Source organism: Eubalaena glacialis, chromosome 1 (assembly GCF_028564815.1).
Source record: "Eubalaena glacialis isolate mEubGla1 chromosome 1, mEubGla1.1.hap2.+ XY, whole genome shotgun sequence".
NCBI lineage: Eukaryota > Metazoa > Chordata > Mammalia > Artiodactyla > Balaenidae > Eubalaena > Eubalaena glacialis.
The window spans coordinates 196,577,874-196,595,914 of record NC_083716.1 but is presented as its reverse complement, the minus strand read 5'-3'; the positions used below and the strand labels follow the sequence as shown (position 1 = coordinate 196,595,914).

At 38.6% G+C, this 18,041-nt stretch overlaps 1 long non-coding RNA gene across 3 annotated transcripts in view; it reads left to right on the top strand.

Moving 5' to 3' along the window:
• LOC133088075 (uncharacterized) overlaps positions 1 to 18,041 on the top strand; it is a 252,236-nt gene that overhangs the window by 100,105 nt on the left and 134,090 nt on the right. The window lies entirely within an intron of this gene.

Sequence of the window (18,041 nt, the reverse complement as noted above, 5' to 3'; positions counted from 1 at the left end):
TAGTTGTGGCTCGCGGGCTCTAGAGCGCAGGCTCAGTAGTTGTGGCGTGTGGGCTTAGTCGCTCTGCTGCATGTGGGATCTTCCCAGACCAGGGCTCAAACCCGTGTCTCCTGCGGTGGCAGACGGATTCTTAACCACTGCACCACCAGGGAAGTCCCCAGTTGTTTTTTTATATATAAATTATTTTAAATGAAGTCTGTAACAATAATTTACAAATTTTTATATGTACACCTGAAAGTCAAAAGAAAATACTGTTTTTCATGCATTGGTTTTAGGTCCTTAACTGATATTTTAGATTAAAATAGTACCCTATTAAAATTGTTGTTGAAAATTATTGATGCTTCCACAGCTAGGGACAAAGGTTTATTTTATTCCATCCCTGTGAAAGCCAAGCCCTTTTATCACAGGCTGCCATACAGGCTTAGCTTGATTTGCAGAATTGTGATTAGTTTATCAGTATGGCTCCAAATGTAGCCAAGGCACAGTTATTTTAAAGGTTTTTTTTTAAAATTAATTAATTAATTTATTTATTTCTTTATGGCTGTGTTGGGTCTTCGTTTCTGTGCGAGGGCTTTCTCCAGTTGTGGCGAGCGGGGGCCACTCTTCATTGCGGTGCGCGGGCCTCTCACTGTCGCGGACTCTCTTGTTGCGGAGCACAGGCTCCAGACGCGCAGGCTCAGTAGTTGTGACTCACGGGCCCAGTTGCTCCGCGGCATGTGGGATCTTCCCAGACCAGGGCTCGAACCCGTGTGCCCTGCATTGGCAGGCAGATTCTCAACCACTGCGCCGCCAGGGATGCCCGGCACAGTTATTTTAGAATCACCTAAGACTGTGGTTCTCAAAACATGGTCCCCAACCAGCAGCATCAGCATCACCTGGGATCTTGTTAGGTAAACTCTCAGGCCCCACTCCAGACCTATGAATCAGAAACTCTAGATTCTGAGGTCCAGAAATCTGTGTTTTAACAAGCTCTCAGAGTGATTCTGATACACACTAAAGTCTGAGGACCACCAACCTAGGATAGTTATTGAAAGTAGAGATTTCTGCTCCTCACCCAGATTGAATCAGAATTTCTGGGGTCTAGAAATTTATATTTTAAAACAAATATCCTAGTGATTCTTAGACACAAAAAAGTTTGAGAACCACACTGGTCCATGTGGTGTGATTTGAGAGAACAAGAAAGGATACTTCCCTTAACATCTCTCTCCACTTATTGATCAAAAGTTAATTAATTTGTAGAATTAAGCAAGGATATCGTCATTAGTTTCTAAATTCATTAAGTCGTAAATATTTTAGAGTGAATTTATGTTATTAACTAGCTATTTCACCTTAATGGGAGAACTAGGAGAGTGGGCAATTAAAAGGGAGGATGTTACAAAGAGAGGCTACAAAAGCCTAACTTGAATACTTTGCCTTATAGTCACCTAAGATCTGAATTCAGATACAGTACCTCATATTTTTCATTAGGGGGATGTCATAGTTTCTGTGTAACATCTTCAGCATCACATCCTTTGGCCAACTCCCACCCCCGGAAAAGAGAACCTAAGTCTACTTGGCAGTAATCAAGCAATACTTATATTCTGAGTATAGGTAGTAATGTATTGTGGTGTTTATTTGGTGTGGGGTTTTTTGTTTTTGTTTTTTTAGTGTAAATAGAACCTATATATTCAAGGGCAAAAAAACAAAACATGAGCACATAGGAAAATTAATCTCATTTACTTTGTAATATCACTTAAACTCTTTTCAAACAGTATATACTCAGCCAACTGACCAGACTAGGCTCTATTTGACTTCCTGTTGCTTCAAAACAAATACAGATACAACATGGATGATCCTCAAAAACATTACATGTGAAAGAATGCAGACACAAAAGGACACATGTTGTATGGTTCCGTTTATGTGAAATATCCAGAATAGGCAAATCCATAGAGATGGCAGATTAGCCGTTGTCAGGGGCTAGGGGAGGGGGTAATGTGGAGTAACTGGTTTTTGAGCAGGGGTGATGAAAATGTTCTAGAACTAGATCGGTAGTAATGGTTGCACAACATTGTGAAGGCACTAAATGCCACTAAATTGTATACTTTAAAATGACAAATTTTATGTTATGTGTGTTTTCCACAATAAGAAACAAATACATACACAAAATAAAATCTTCCCTCAAAGGATGAAGATTGATAGTACTCAGGATATAGAAAAAGATGAGCCGTTGGAGTAGAAGGGAATTCTAATAATATACGCCAAAATGTTTTAAGCAGTGACAGTAAATTTGGGAAGAGTCAGGTTACAATGTTAAAAGCCAGCTCTCACTTAGATATATCCTTTGGCTTGCCAAAAACTAAAGCAAAAGCAAACAAAGCTAAAAATCCCTTAAAATCTCCCCACAAACAGCTACAGCACAGCATATATTGATATAATTGTGATTAACACATTCGTAGGCCAATCAGAGTCCCAAGAGGTCTTCTTAGTGGGCGGGGCTTCCTAGGCAGCAGCCCACAATTGGTTTCTCACGTATCTCTACAGAAAGACATGGAGTGGGTTTCATGACTTACCCCTACCCTGACCCCTTTGCCACCAAGCCCCCAGGGCAAATATGGGTCCCTCCTATGAAAAAATGTAGGAATGAAATCTTACACTGGCATTAATTTAATGCCTATCAGTGTCTATGTAACTAAAAATAAAGGCTATTCTCACTTTAATTTACTCCTTCAGCGAGCTCAGAGATATTTACAGCTGTGACCTCAATTCTTGCCCTTTTCTATTCTCCCTCCTACTGTCTAGAAATCAAATTACCCTCCTAAAAATTCATCATGTCCCATCAGGTTTAGATTAAAAACTTTGTGTCTGAAAGCTTCAACTGAAAAACTGGAGAAGGTTGTGAACTGCTTTGGAATGAGACAAAATGGTGTCTGCTGTGCCTTCTGAAGAAGGGCTGCTCTTTGTGTGGGCGATTTTGTGAAATTCTGTGTCACCCACGCTACCCATTACAATGCTCAAAACATTCACATATCTGATGCAGAGGAAATGTAGCTGGTGCTGTATTTATTCCTGTTACCTCCTGTCTTGAAGCAAAATGCCAGTGCTTCATGCAGCCCGGAGTGGTAAACATCAGCTGGGAAGAAGCCTTTATTTAGGGAATTTATCACAAAATGAATTTCTGAAGACCAATATTAAGAAAGTGGAAGCACTGTTTACAAAGTATACCATTGGTGAAAATAAATATTTTTAATGGTGAATTTCTGATGCATTCATGAGCAGCATCACTTCTATTGTGGTCTCCTATATTTGTAAATGATACACAGATTATTCCACTTTGGATGCCCACCAATTGTGTGCATTCATAAAACAGATTTTTGTGCTGTTAAGGAGACATAATATAGGCTGAGGATTTGATACAGTGCTAATAAAATTAAATTTTTAAGAAGACCTGCCAAATGGGTAAGATGTTTGCCCTATATTAGTGACTATCATTTTGATGTGAAATCCACTTTAATGAACACCTGACAGAGAAACCTTTTAAAGGAATGATTATCTTTGACATGAATATATTCAGCTACTGTTTATACAATGAAATCTTAACTAGCTGGTAAAAATGGCACAATATTACGATGAGTATAGATAACACTATATAAAGAAAATGTAAAGGCTGCCTGAAGAGTTAATGACTAATTCTGTTGTCTGAGCTGGTACTTCAGTGACGATTTGCTCTAAGAAAAGCTTATGTTTATGGTATTTTGGGTGCAGTCTGTACATTTGAATTATACCTAGGGCCTCATCAATGCTGTGTATAAATTACAGAAATTACCAAAGCAAGAAAGCTTTATGTTTGCATTCTATTTTCAGATACAAGGTAAGGTAATTATAATTTATTACCCAGTAACTGTATTTTATGTCTTAAAATTGAAAAATAAGGTAAAAACTGGAAAGTATTTGAGTATGAAGGTAATGATTCTTAAAAATGTTGACCTCATTGCATTTTTCACCTTTAGATGACATGCTAAAACAAAGGTAAATAACTATTTTATTACACAGTGCTCTAATTATGTTCAGAAAGAAGGAATGAAAACTATAAATGGTTATAAAATATAGGCCATAATGACAGGTTAAGTTATTATTAGCCTGAAGAAAAGAAGGCTAAGTTTTGAATTTGTGAGTCCGCAACTAAAGAAAAGATAAACGGGCAATCTATTCATTGTTCTTCATTTCCACAAAAGACAGCAATTACATTAAATTGGTTAAGTAAAGAACATTCTCAGCAGTGTGGCAAAGATAACAAAAGAAAATACAAAATACTTCTCCTTGATGACTTTGAACAAAGAGGACATGCACTATAGGTAAAAATTTCCCTAGTGGCTGGGGTTTGAATGATATGCTTCTTGCTGATCATGTGATTCTATGGAAACCTATTCTCTAAAATAATGCAATACTGTGTTGTCCCAAGCAGGTGGAAATGTCTTTTGTGTTTAATGTAAATTAAATGGTTTTAGCATTGAACTGCACTAATTTAGGAAGTTCCCACTGGTCATCAGTGAAATCCAAATGAGGACTGTGCATTCTCAGTGTCTCCCAGTTAATCGTAGAGGAGGACATCAGGGAGAAGTTGGGAAATGTAAACAAAAGGATTGAAAAATGGATAAGGACATTAAATAAAACTATTTTAGAACAATGATTTTCAATCTTGGTTGCAATTATAAACATTTGGGGAAGCTTTTTCAAAAATACCAATGCCTGAGTCCTGCTGGCTTGGGCTAGGACCCTGGCATAGGTCTTTTTAGAGCCAGGTATGAAAATCACTGTTTAGGACTTTTAAGGATCTTCAGTGCTCATAAAATCAAGCAAAGTATGATGTAAAAAAATCTCTACACCATCTATTGTTTCAGAGTATTTTTTAAACATAAAATACAAATAAATACTATCAACTGCCCATCTAACCATGGACCCATGATTGGTATGATTTAGTAGAAGTGTATGATGTAGTACTAAGAAGAAGAGCAATGAATCAGAACAGGTGCAACCTAGCCCTGGCTCCACCATTGGTGAGATGTGTGACTCTGGACAAGTTACTTTTTCACTCCGGACTTTACTTTCTTCATTCATAAAGTGAGGGAACTACATGGCCTTCAGGTCTCTTCTGGTTTCCTGATTCTCTGGCAATATGTGATGATTGTGCAGCTTTTTGCAGGAATCTGTGCTGAAAACATATTTTCCAGTTTGAAAGTTATAGCAACAGCCTTACAATAGAGAGTATCAAGGTATCTTACTAATTCTATTTCAGTATATTTCTAATAACCAGTTTTTTTAATTGAGGTATTGTTGGTTTACAATATTATATTAGTTTCAAGTGTACAACATAGTGATTCAAAATTTTTATAGGCTGTACTCCATTTAAAGTTATTATAAAATATTGGCTATATTCCCTGTGCTGTACAATGTATCCTTTTTCTTATTTATTTTATACATAGTAGTTTGTACCTCTTAAAACCCTACCCTTATCTTGCCCCTCCCCACTTCCCTCTCACCACTGGTAACCACTAGTTTGTACTCTATATCTATGAGTCTGTTTCTGTTTTGTTATATTCATTCATTTGTTTTATTTTTTAGATTCCACATACAAGTGATAACATACAGTATTTGTCTATCTCTATCTGACTTATTTCACTAGGCATAGTACCCTCCAGGTCCATCCATGTTGTTGCAAATGGCAAACTTTCATTCTTTTTTTATGGCTGAGTAGTATTTCATTCCATTTTGTGTGTGTGTGTGTGTGTGTGTGTATCACATCTTCTTTATCCATTCATCTGTTGACGGATACTTAAGTTGCTTCCATATCTTGGCTATTGTAAATAATGCTGCTATGAACATTGGGGTGCATGTATCTTTTTAAATTGTTTTTGTTTTCTTTGGATATATACCTAGGAATGAAATTGCTGGATCATCTGGTAGTTCTATTTTTAGTGTTTTTGAGGAACTTCCGTACTGTTTTCCATAGTAACTGCACTAATTTGTATTCCTACCAACAGTGTACAAGGGTTCCCTTTTCTCCACATTCTCGCCAACATTTGTTATACATGGTCTTTTAGACATTCTGACAGGTGTGAGGTGATATCTCATTGTGGTTTTGATTTGCATTTCTCTAGTGATTAGCAGTGTTGAGCATCTTTTCACATGTGTGTTGGCCATCTGTATGTCTTCTTTGGAAAAATGTCTATTCAGGTCTTATGCCTATTTTTTAATAGGGTTGTTTGAGGTTTTTTGATATTGAGTTGTATGAGCTGTTTGTATATTTTGGATATTAACCTCTTATTGGTCATCATTTGCAAATATTTTCTTCCATTCAGTAGGTTGTGTTTTCATTTTGTCGATGGTTTCCTTTGCTGTGCAAAAGCTTTTAAGTTTAGTCAGGTCCCACTTGTTTATTTTTGCTTTTGTTTCCTTTGCCTTAGGAAACAGATCCAAAAATATTGCTACGATTTATGTCAAAGAGTGTTCTGCCTATGTTTTCTTCTAGGAGTTTTTTGGTTTCCAGTTTCACAACCAGTTTTAAATGACTATTGACCTAAGTCAACTCATCAAGTTGAAGACAATATTGTGACAGAATTTATGCATGTGTAACTCAGCAAATATTTTTGAGCACCTATTGTGTTCCAGACACTGTTCTAGAAACTGTGATGATGCAAAGATAAAAGAGACACAGTCCTTATTGTCAATAAGTTGATGGTTCTGTAGAAAAGACAAAATGAAGAATGGAGTCCAGGTTTTTTAACCTTTAAAAAGCACATAGTTTTCTATCAATATTCCCACAAACGATAGCAATAGCCCTCGGGGAGAATTGTGGGAAATCTGTTCTTTTACTGGATTTGCTTCCCAAATAAGTTCTATAAATCTCCAAGGAACACTTCCATGTTCCACAATCTGTCCCGATGATCACTGACCAATTGACTAGCCATCTTGATCTGGACGTTATAGCTCCATATTCCACAGTTTATTTTTTGATGTCCTGTAAGTGCCTTTTAGTGCTGCTGCTGCTCTTGTTTGCTTCACACTAGATGTGTGCACAAAGTTCTCCCTTAATTCCCTAGAGCACAGCCAAACCTACTGAAATACTTAACGCTTAACTGAAGGCTTAGGGATAATTCAAGCACAACATAGAAAGTACCTTTTAACTCAGCTGCCATTAAAAGAGACTTGCTACTCTTAGGATCTTCCATCAATATTAAATATAAATAAATTGATATTGTATGTCAGAGACTGTTCCATGTGGCCGGTCACCCCAGGCATCTACACATTGTGGAGTTTCTACACTTACCTCTCCTTTGTCTATTAACTGGGAAGAAGTCTGCCCTCTCCCAGTCCATGCCCAGGCCTACCTCATCTCCCACCCCAGGATGATTGACAGTGGAAACACCCAATTCCTTCACGCTCACCCACCAGGTACTCTTTAGCCTCAGGGGAATAGACAAGACAATGCCACAGTTTAGAAGACGTACTTCAAAGTCTGGGTTATTCAGTAAAAAAACCCATGGGTGCGTTGCCAAGAGTTCAGCCACGGTAAAGCTGTTCCAAGGCCATCCCAGATCTTCACTCTAACACGATGTTAAGTGAAAGCCCAAAATGGACTGTTCCAAACCAGTCTGTCAGAAAAAAATTATTTTATAAAAGATATACATATCTCCTGGGTCAGGGGTGGGAGGTGGGTTCAGAGGCAAGATTAAATACTTAGGAAAAAACTTAACATTATCCGTCTCTGTCTCTGCAAGGGTGTATTTATGCTAAAGACAACAGAATGTACAATGATCAGTGGCTTGTTTCACATCTCTGTCTGAAGTACTAGTTTTCAGATTAAAGATCACTTAATATTTTTCTCCAAGAACAATGGTGGTTGTTATGTTTATAAAAGTATTCTAGTGATTTTCCTAAAGCAAAAGAATCTGCTTCAAAGGTGAATGATTGTTTCCACTACTAACACGTTTTAAATGATCTTTCCAGTTAAGAAAAAACCAAACTTGATTTCATTTTAATACCCTACTATAAGGGTGAGAAAGGCCCCTATTTAGACTGGGGACAGCAGGAGTGAGGACAGAGGAGCCATCCAGGACAGAGAATGACTGAAGAGTGCTGATGTTTGGGTAGGAGCCAATGACCTGAGGCAGGGAGGTCAGGAGAGCATGATCCAGACAGGTGGAGCAGCATTTGTGAAATCTTAGAGACTGGAGAGGAGGATGCCTTCAAGAGGAGGTGACATTTTGGGTGCGAGTTCGCAGAGGGGGTGACATTTTGGTTGGTCAGTTTTGACATTTGCACCTATTTCGTGACTCTAAAAGTACCAAGCCATTAAACTTTGATTTTTGAAAATCACTAGGTAATTTGTATTGTAAAGTGTAAAACAGACACTTTCACTCCCTCTCTTATTCAAAGTTGGGGGGCGGCACCAGGGAGGGATGGTTAGGTTGAAACTACAATGAATTGTTGCAGACTCTATCAAAGACTACGTAGTTTGTAAACTATGTCCAAATGGACATAAAAAGTCCTCTTTCCTAAGGTTTTATCATGGAAGATTCTCTGTACCTAATACTGTACCTGTAGGTATTCTATATACTTTTAATGAATGAATGAATGAATCATTATGGGGAGGTTATGAAGGATTTTAGTACAATTCCTTAAATAAGTGTCTCATTTCTAATCCTCCCAACCCCAGATAAGAGATTCAACTACCTTAATGAGATACTCTCACTTACATTATCTCATTTAATCATCATAACAACCCCATGAAGTACATAATGTGATTTTCATTTTATGGATGTAGAAACCTAAGCTCAAGGTAAGTGATCCAAGGTCACAGGTTAGAAATGAAAAAAAGTGGGTTTTGAATCCAGGTCTGTTGCTTCTGTTTCATTAATTCAATAAACATCCACTGGGGCTTCCCTGGTGGCGCAGTGGTTGAGAATCTGCCTGCCAATGCAGGGGACATGGGTTCGAGCCCTGGTCTGGGAAGATCCCACATGCCGCGGAGCGGCTGGGCCCGTGAGCCACAGCTACTGAGCCTGCGCGGCTGGAGCCTGTGCTCCGCAACAAGAGAGGCCACGATAGTGAGAGGCCCGTGCACCGCGATGAAGAGTGGCCCCCGCTTGCCGCAACTGTAGAAAGCCCTCACACAGAAACGAAGACCCAACACAGCCATAAATAAATGAATGAATGAATGAATGAATGAATGCCCCATGTAGTAAACAGAAATCTATTTCCCTCTGCCTTTTAAAAAAATAAAATAAATAAATAAATAAATAAACATCCACTGAAGTATGTCCACAATTTCTCCTATTGAAACCTCAATCGAAGCAACCCACTGTTGAAACTCTAAGCCACATGAGGACAAGTACTTAGAAATAGACCCCATTATTGACTAGAACCATTTTGTGAACTATATTAAAAGCTTCCAATATCTGTCACAAATAAAGAATTTGGAGGGATTCTGGTTGATCAATTGTATTCTATGTCAAACTGTTCTACTCTGAGATATAAAGAAGGGTTGATTGCCTTTAGTGGCTTCAACCTCTGTAAAGGTTATGATGCCTCCCCGTCCCCTCAACCTCTCAAACATATTTCAAAAAAATGTTTTAATCTGATTTATAAAATCAGTGTAATGTGGTTTATTAAAGTATACTTCTCTCTCCTAATGACAGCTTACATGCTATTTTAACTTTTTGTGGTACCCTAAGCACATACTTAAATTTGCTCTTTGCTTAATCTAGTCTGGGATACCAGATGCATTTGTACATTTTCTTTGGCATTATGTTCTACTTGTATACTTGTTGATTAATTTGGAAACCAGAGATCAGTTGATAAACTAACCTACTGGATAAAGGCTATAATTTTATTCTCAAGTGGAAAGAGATTATGGTCTCCTGGGCTTCGAAGGGAGTAATACAAGCTACAGAAGCTTCCTTGCTCCTGCTCCAGGTGGGTGGAATGGTTGATGTGGTGTGGTGTGGTGTGGTATGTAACTCGTGTGCCATAGAAATCTTGTTCAAAAATTGTGGCCTGTGTATTTTGGTATAGGAAATTTTGACACTTTTGAACATAAAATGTCTGAAGAGGTTCTTGCTGCCCCCAGTGAACTAGAAATTAACATTTTTGAAATAATGCCCTTGCCATCTTGAAACTGAGCCTTGTTGGAAAATGGAGGGAACAAAAGTGTCCACAGAACTGAGAAGTCATTGTGAGACCAAAATTCGAGGCAGGCAGCTCCATATAATCAATGGATCAGTTTATCATAGGGTAACTTACTCACAGGGTAGGATCTGGATCGGATGGACAACGATCTGGAAGCATTCGCAGCTGCACTCCTCACCACTGAGGGGCCGTTGGATAATTTTATAGTTAACCTGGGGTATGAAAGTAGGTGCTTGGAAGCAGGACATGCATTCCTAAATCAAGGTTTATGAGTGGGTAACTAGTCTCATGGTCACCAGGAATACGTCAGCAAGGGTTTTCATCATTGTTTTGGGACTAACAGAGCATAGAGGCCACCTGGTCCTAATGATTATTAAACAATACCTGTTAACTGCAAAGCCCTTGACGACAGAGAAGTGATTTACTACACAGTACAGTCCTGGGTAGGGTCAGTGAAAGGACAGGAGGAACTGTAAGACACAAGGTTGTGTCAGTTATACTAACAGCCATACAAGCCTTCATTAATTATTTTTAAATCAGTGGTGGGAACTGTATAATCTTATAATTGTAACCTACCAATAAAGCTCTCTATACTCTTCTTAAAGACACATATTACAAGCAATCTGAAATATATAATTAATTAGCAATTAACTAGAAAATTTGTCAGACAACTAATACTCTATTATATCGATAAAGACAGATAAATCTTGAGTTACAAATTAAGTCTTGTGTTAAATTTCTTTTCTTTCTTGAGGGTAAGGGGAAATCAAGAACACAGAAATATTTTAAAATATCAGAATCATTATATTATGGAGGCAAGGAACCCAGATATTTTCCTGACATTGAGCAGTGCAAAATTTGGTTTGAAATATCCTGAACTCTGTGGATGTCCTGGCTCTGCCATTTTCTAATTGTGTAACCTTAGGTAAGTCACTTCTTTAAACTTCAGTTACTTTATCTATAAAACAAGTATAATAATAGTACCTACTTCTAGGGCTCTTTTAAGGGTAAAATAAGAAATGCAGTCAAGTGTATAGCATAATGCTAGAATCTTGGACATTGTGTATGTTCAATAAATTAAATACTATTATAATTATTTTATTAAAAGCATTTTATAATTCATAGCACTAGCTGTTCTAATCAGAACCATCTATCAAAATTGAGAGTCAAGTGAGATCTGTATTTTCCTCCACAGTACCAGTGGTAACGACGTCCCTCCACAGATTCCCCACACAGCACTTCACTCATACTTAAAGACTAGCATCTGATGTCTATAGTCAGAAATGACTATGGCTAGTAGAAATGTCTGAGCCTGTCTTTCCCAGTAGATTATAAATTCCGGAGGATAGGGATCATATATTTTGAACTGAATTTTAGTTGCATCCCCAACTGCGATTACACTGCCTGCATATAGTTTAATGACCAGCAAAGATAAAATTTCAGTCAACAGTCCATCTCTGCAATCTTGAGTTGTACAATGGAACAACTGGGAGGGAACCTCCACCTGACCTGTCTCTAGTCGGGGACCCAGCGCTCTAGGATGAATGCTAATGCGGGTCCTATATGGAGCTGCAGGGTGAGAACCTTCAAAGGGTGGGAAGAGGACCTGGGCTTTGCTGGTCTCCAGGAGGAAAGGAGTAACCGGAACTCCTGATGTTAACATGGTTGCTGGCACCCTGTGTCTTCCTAGGGGCCAGCCACCAGACCCCACTTTGCCCCAGTCACTGTCTGCTCTTTGCAAAGAATATTTGTGATGGTATTATGAGACCTGAAGTCCTATTTCTGCTAATAAATCTGCTTCCCTTCTAAACATACATACTCATGCACAGGTGCACACAACCACATGTAACCACACGCACCATCCTCCTCATTCAATGTTAGTCCTGACCTGAACTATAATTGGGCTCTTTATAATACCACTTGAATGGTGTAAAACTCCATGGAAATAAAATTAGAAAAGCCCATCATGCGATGTGTTTATTGTAATGCATAGGTATATCCATTTTAGAAGTGGGTGGTATTTTACATGGCTTTTTGGTATTACTTGAGGATAATGATTACTTCAGATCTTTTTGCTGATTTCACTGTAGTGTTCTGGAGAGAAATTTTAGACATAAGTTATATAAAGATCTGAACACAATTCTGTCAATTCAATTCACCAAATCTCTTTTGAGCTTCTGTTACAAAGAATTGAACTAGGCAGTATTGGGGATACATAAACAAGTAATAGGACATAGTCCCTCGTCTCTAGAGAGGCCATAATTTAACATCATCACCATTGTCGAAGTGTATTTCTTAATGATTCCATCATACACAGTATGCTGGATGGGGTATGAAGCTGGTTAAGCAAACACCAAAGCCTCCTCAAATCCTCTTTTGAAAAAGAGAATGTATATAAATAAATAAATAATAATATGCGAGTTCCCAAGACTTACTCTTGACAAGCAGCACAAACACCAAAAATACGAAATACATTCAGTTAAAAATTATAGTGAAGCCTAATTTATCCAGTGTTATCAAAGAATGAAAATATTTATGTTTTAATTTTTCTGATAATGGAAATGTTATTCCTTTTAAAGCACCGAATCTTTTTAAATATTAACCAATGAAAGGTGTATCTTTCTAAAATGTATGATCTATTTCCCCTGCGTTGTAAAATTACATATCCTGAACTAAATCTAACATTTTCTTAGTGAGACTGGAATATCATTGTGAGCATAGTATGCTGTACTGTAAATAGGGAACTTTTCAGGAACAATATTGAGGTGTGCAGAGCTATTTTTCCATACTAAATGGACTCAGACTATACTTTTTTGGTTCATCTTTTTACTTATTATAAGTATTTTTTAAAATCTTGTTCCCTTAGTGGTTTAACTGTCCCACTAAGTTACTATTGCTCTGCAGTAAGCCACCCCAAATTTAGTGGCATAGAAAATTATTTTATTATGCTCTCAGATACTGTAGCTCAAGAATTCAGAAAGGGTGTATGGAGACAGTTCTCTGCTCTACCACGCCTGGCCCCTGAGCTAGGAAGACTCAGGTGACTAGCAGTGACTTTAATAGCTGGAATCTGGAACAGCTGGGACTGGAGGATTTCTCTCCATGATCACTCACTCACCTGTCTGGCACCTGGGCTGGGACATCTAAAGGCTGGTCTCAGCTGCAACTATTGACTGGAACACCTACACATGGCCTCTTAACATGGTTTAAGATTTGCACAGCATGGTGACTGAGTTCTGAGAGGGAAAACCCCAAAATGGGGCTTCCAGAGGGTGAGAAACAGGTGGAAGCTTCACGGCCTTTCCTCAGGGCCTCAGAAATCATACAACACCATTGGTGTTGTCATGAGGTCAGCCCCAAATTCAAGGAAACGAGATTTAGAGTTTACTTACTAATGGTGCAGTGGCAAGGTTACACTGCAGGAGAGCATGAGGGATGGGAGAGATTGCTGGGACCATCTTTGAAAAATACAATCTGTCAGCAGCCATTTCTTATCATTATTGACATATCTCCCCTGTAGGCTTCCCAAATGCTTAAGGTTTCAGTTCTAAACTTCTAAAGTGGCAAAACAAACTAGCTTTCCAAAATTGAATGTAAAATCAAATATGCAGTCATTTGGCTGAGGCAGTCATAAGGGTTCTCTTATGAATGAGGTGACTGAGTTTTAATATATGCACCTGATGGTAGCCACTCTGGCTTCCCTGAGGCTTTTCCTCACTGTTTTCCAAACAGTGCAGCCAGTGACAGAGGCCTCAGGAGAAACCAAACCTGCCAACTCCTTGATCTTGGACTTCCAGCCTCCAGAACTGTGAGGAAATAAATTTTTGTTGTTTAAGACAGCAGTCCCCAAACTTTTCGGCACCAGGGACCCGTTTCGTGGGAGACAATTTTTCCACGGACCTGGGGGCGGGGGCGTGGTTCAGGCGATAATGGGAGCTATGGGGAGCAGCAGATGAAGCTTCGCTCGCTCTTCCGCCCGGCGCTGACCTCCTGCTGGTTCCTAACCGGTAGTGGTCCTTGGCCCGGGGGTTGGGGACCCCTGGTTTAAGCCATCCAGTTGTTGGATTTCTATATGGCAGCTCCAGATGACTTACACTGGATGACTGACTTCTCAGAGGGTGTGGTCCTTGTGCTACTGCTCTACTGCTCCTCTCATCTGTGCTTTCCTTTCTCTGCCCATGTATTCTCACGTTCCTATGCCATTGCTTATGCTATTCCTTCTATGTAGAAGGTCCTTTCCTCTGTGTCTGGGCCTATTAACTCATCTCTCAAGGCTCAACTCAGATGTCATCTTTTCTGTGTTTTACTTAACCATAATCACTCCATCTCTGTGCACATACCTTGATTTCATCATTTTTGATATTGAATGATAATTAGCCATCTCTGAGCCCCTCCCCCTTGCTATAGAATAAGGTGTTTGAGGGGAGGGACTGCATTCTGGTTCCCCCAGTTTCTGATACAGAGCCTGACATTAGTAGGTGCTCAATACGTTTGTTGATTTAATACATTATACTAGAAACCTATAAAATTTAAGACCTGGACGACACCTTGCTGATGATCTAATCCAGACTCTCATTTTACAAGTGAAGAAAATGCAGTCTGAAAAGGTTACTTCAGACAGATATTCTAAAGGATATTACCATCATGCTTCTAGTCAGTACCAAAAAGCATCCTGAAAGGTAATAATTTGGGGGGATGATTGAACAATTGAAAAGGCACGAGCTCATATAGCTGAGAATGAGAATGTGTTCCAGACACTGGGTAGGGCATCCAGGAAGGTTTGGAGACAGAGATGGATGACTGAGCCAATGTGTGCACATTAAAAATATGTTACTGTGATTTGGAAGGTCTGTTCACAAATCTTCAAAAAAACCTATACATTAAATTTTATTATTATTATTATCTATATCCCCCAATTTTTCCTGCCTAGTTTTTGATGAATAGGTTGTTAGAGACACAAGCTATAGCTTTATTTAAACATAAATTCCTTTATTTTCTGAACAAACCATTGAGAATTGCGCTGCATGTATATCCTGGTAAGTGCAGATAAGTTAAAATAATAAAAGCACATTTCCTCTCTTATCTCAGTATTCCCACCCAATTAAACCTTGAGTAAGAGCAAAGATATCAAGCATCACCTTACAGTTTATTTTTCCTGACAAAATTCCAAGGATAGGTGGGGCTACCATCTTTGGTCCCTCATCCATCCTCCCTCAGAAATACTTTACATTCAATCCATAGGGGAAAAATGCTAAGAGTTGTGAGAGTATGGTTAGTCTCTTGTCTCCTAAAACCCATTGACAATTTGGACTCCAAAAAATAATGTGTGAGAAAAACCCGTTTGTTTTCTGTTTTTTGAATGGTCTTTATGTCTAAAGAGATAAACAAAACAAAAAAACGTAACAAACAGCAGAAAAGGCACAAAAGAAGTCTAAAATTCCATGTTTTCATTATGGAGATGATGATATTATCAATACATAAACATCACAAGGGGCTGTTGTGAGACTTTAGTCAGATGACATAGTAATGAGCTTATTTCAATGACTGGCACTTCCTGTGTGAGTGCTCACAAAGCTGTAAAATGCTTGCCGCAAACATTGGCTAGTAGTTCCATGTGGCAGTATCACTTTCCAAGTGGGTGAACTTGTGATAATTACTTAGGTTTATGACCCTCAGTTTTCTTACCTGTTAAGTGGGGAAAATGATGCCTTTCTGTGGGGTGGTTGTGAAGATTTGGTGAAATGATAAAAGAGAAGTGCACACTGCCAGGCACTTCACAAAGTTAGGCTTCCTTTTTTTTTTTTTTGAATTTTTGAATTTTATTTTATTTATTTTTTTATACAGCAGGTTCTTATTAGTTATACATTTTATACATATTAGTGTATACATGTCAATCCCAATCTCCCAATTTATCACACCACCCCCACCCCCCACCACTTTCCCCCCTTGGTGTCCATACGTTTGTTCTCTACATCTGTGTCTCAATTTCTGCCCAGCAAACTGGTTCATCTGTACCATTTTTCTAGGTTCCACATATATGCATTAATATACGATATTTGTTTTTCTCTTTCTGACTTACTTCACTCTGTATGACAGTCTCTAGATCCATCCATGTCTCTACAAATGACCCAATTTCGTTCCTTTTTATGGCTGAGTAATATTCCATTGTATATATGTACCACATCTTCTTTATCCATTCGTCTGTCGATGGGCATTTACATTGCTTCCATGACCTGGCTATTGTAAATAGTGCTGCAATGAACATTGGGGTGCATGTGTCTTTTTGAATTATGGTTTTCTCTGGGTATATGCCCAGTAGTGGGATTGCTGGGTCATATGGTAATTCTTTTTTTTTTTTTAACATCTTTATTGGAGTATAATTGCTTTACAATGCTGTGTTAGTTTCTGCTTTATAACAAAGTGAATCAGTTATACATATACATATGTTCCCATATCTCTTCCCTCTTGCATCTCCCTCCCTCCCACCCTCCCTATCCCACCCCTCTAGGTGGTCACAAACCACCGAGCTGATCTCCCTGTGCTATGCGGCTGCTTCCCACTAGCTATCTATTTTATGTTTGGTAGTGTATATATGTCCATGTCACTCTCTCACTTTGTCACAGCTTACCCTTCCCCCTCCCCACATCCTCAAGTCCATTCTCTAGTACGTCTGTGTCTTTATTCCCGTCTTACCCCTAGGTTCTTCATGACCTTTTTTTTTTTTTTTTCCTTAGATTCCATATATATGTGTTAGCATACTGTATTTGTTTTTCTCTTTCTGACTTACTTCACTCTGAATGACAGACTCTAGGTCCATCCACCTCACTACAAATAACTCAATTTCATTTCTTTTTATGGCTGAGTAATATTCCATTGTATACATGTGCCACATCTTCTATATCCATTCATCCAATGATGGACACTTAGGTTGCTTTCATGTTCTGGCTATTGTAAATAGAGCTGCAATGAACATTTTGGTACATGACTCTTTATGAATTATGGTTTTCTCAGGGTATATGCCCAGTAGTGGGATTGCTGGGTCATATGGTAGTTCTATTTTTAGTTTTTTAAGGACCCTCCATCCTGTTCTCCATAGTGGCTGTATCAATTTACATTCCCACCAACAGTGCAAGAGTGTTCCCTTTTCTCCACACCCTCTCCAGCATTTATTGTTTCTAGATTTTTTGATGATGGCCATTCTGACTGGTGTGAGATGATATCTCATTGTAGTTTTGATTTGCATTTCTCTAATGATTAATGGTGTTGAGCATTCTTTCATGTGTCTGTTGGCAATCTGTATATCTTCTTTGGAGAAATGTCTATTTAGGTCTTCTGCCCATTTTTGGATTGGGTTGTTTGTTTTTTTCATATTGAGCTGCATGAGCTGCTTATAAACCTTGGACATTAATCATTTGTCAGTTGCTTCATTTGCAAATATTTTCTCCCATTCTGAGGGTTGTCTTTTCATCTTGTTTATGGTTTCCTTTGCTGTGCAAAAGCTTTGAAGTTTCATTAGGTGCCATTTGTTTATTTTTGTTTTTATTTCCATTTCTCTAGGAGGTGGGTCAAAAAGGATCTTGCTGTGATGTATGTCATAGAGTGTTCTGCCTGTGTTTTCCTCTAAGAGTTTTCTAGTGTCTGGCCTTACATTTAGGTCTTTAATCCATTTTGAGTTTATTTTTGTGTATGGTGTTAGGGAGTGTTCTAATTTCATACTTTTACATGTAGCTGTCCAGTTTTCCCAGCACCACTTATTGAAGAGGCTGTCTTTTCTCCACTGTATATTCTTGCCTCCTTTATCAAAGATAAGGTGACCATATGTGCGTGGGTTTATCTCTGGGCTTTCTCTCCTGTTGCATTGATCTATATGTCAGTAG